The sequence below is a fragment of the Hipposideros armiger genome, unplaced genomic scaffold (assembly GCF_001890085.2).
Source record: "Hipposideros armiger isolate ML-2016 unplaced genomic scaffold, ASM189008v1 scaffold_404, whole genome shotgun sequence".
Lineage (NCBI taxonomy): Eukaryota > Metazoa > Chordata > Mammalia > Chiroptera > Hipposideridae > Hipposideros > Hipposideros armiger.
In genome coordinates this window covers 993,012-994,690 of record NW_017731754.1, presented here as the reverse complement: position 1 = coordinate 994,690, position 1,679 = coordinate 993,012, and the positions used below count along the sequence as shown (strand labels likewise).

General features: G+C 46.7%; 1 pseudogene; it reads left to right on the top strand.

Annotated features, from left to right (window-relative positions):
• Positions 1-1,204: 1,204 nt before the first annotated feature.
• LOC109394011 (peptidyl-prolyl cis-trans isomerase A pseudogene) lies at positions 1,205-1,679 on the top strand (annotated as a pseudogene).

Below are 1,679 nucleotides of genomic sequence, written 5' to 3'. Positions count from 1 at the left end.
CATTCACTATATGTCCTTGGTGTTGTTGTTGTTTTTTTTTTTTGTCGTTAGCAAGGGTACCATTTTCCTTTAACGCATTATTAGTGTCTCCGCAGCCTTCTATGCAGTGGCTCTCACAGAGGCACTGGCAGAAAATATGCTATGTTAACTAAATTAACGAGGATTTCTACACCGTAAATTAGAATTACCCAGCCCTTTCCCACAGATAGGGGTGGTCCAATATTGCACAACTGTTCTTTAGAACAAAGCCTGCCTAGTATAAGACTTCGCATCAGCCTTTGAGGTGGTGGGGGGATAGCCAGCCTGAGTCTCATGTGTCCTGAAAATCTGTCTTTCTCATCCCAAGAGAGCAGCCTTTGGTTTGGGGCTGGGAACACCAGTGGTCTAGTCCAGACACATTGAGTTGTGTCTCCAGCTTTGAACAACAGCCACCCTGTCAGGAGCAGCTGGTCCACAGGGACCAGGCTAGAAAGGGAAAAATCTTATAGAACCTCCAAATTCCAAATGACAGTGGGTTTTAAGTTTTATTTCCCAGCTCTCCAGACATTTCACCATGCCTTCGATTTGGGTCATCAGTTCTTCACCGTGTTTTTCCCCCTCTGACACCAGCCACAGAGCTGTCCACAGTGGCAACAGGAAGTGGGGAGAACCTGTGCCTGTAAGAATTTCAGAGCTTTTCATCGTTCAAGATTGGGATTTACAGCGCCATTTGAAGGTTTGATCATAATTGCTGTTAGGAGTGTGATAGATGAGGTAGGAAATTGTCTCACAATTTCCAATTTTTCAGTATGAATTAAGAAGTATCATTTTGAAATACTATTTTGGTTTTTTGTTTTTTGATCTTTCAATAGGGTAAACAACTCTAACTATCTCTGCCCAATTTCATGGCTTTTTAGGCATCAGGCCCTCGGCAGCAGCTACATGTTAGCGTTTTGAGTCATAGTTGGGGCTACACTCATGGGCCTCCTCACCCCCTCTGTCCACCAGCCCTCCACTCTGCACAGGTCATCTCTGTCCACATGGACCAAACAAGTCTGCATGCTCCGTTCCTAACCTATAGTCTTCGGCTTGCATTGAACCCCCGAAAGATTTGACCTCAGTTTCTAGATTCCTTTAATCCTGGATGGCCAACATATTTTAATTTTAAATGGTCAAACCATAGGCCTTCCAGACACCACCACCCCGGAGCCGCGTGCACCCAGCAATGGTCAACCCCACCACGTTATTCGGCATTGCGGTCAACGGCGTGCCCTTGGGCCACATCTCCTTCGAGCTATTTGCAGACAAAGTTCCAAAGACAGCAGAAAATGTCGGTGCTCTGGGCACTGGGGAGAAAGGATTTGGTTATAAAGGTTTCTGCTTTCACAGAATCCTTCTGGGATTTAGGTGCCAGGGTGGTGACTTCACATGCCATAACAGCACAGGCGACAAGTCTATGGGGAGAGGTTAATGATGGGAATTTCATCCTGAAGCATACGGGGCCTGGCATTTTGTCCGTAGCTAATGCTGGACCCAAAACAAACGGTTCCCAGTATTTTATCTGCACGGCCAAGACCGAGTGTCTGGATGGCAAGCATCAGCAAGCCGAAAGAGGCCTTATGGAAGCCATGGAGCGCTTTGGGTCCCGGAATGGGAAGATGAGCAAAAAGGTCACCATTGCTGACGGTGGACAACTCTAA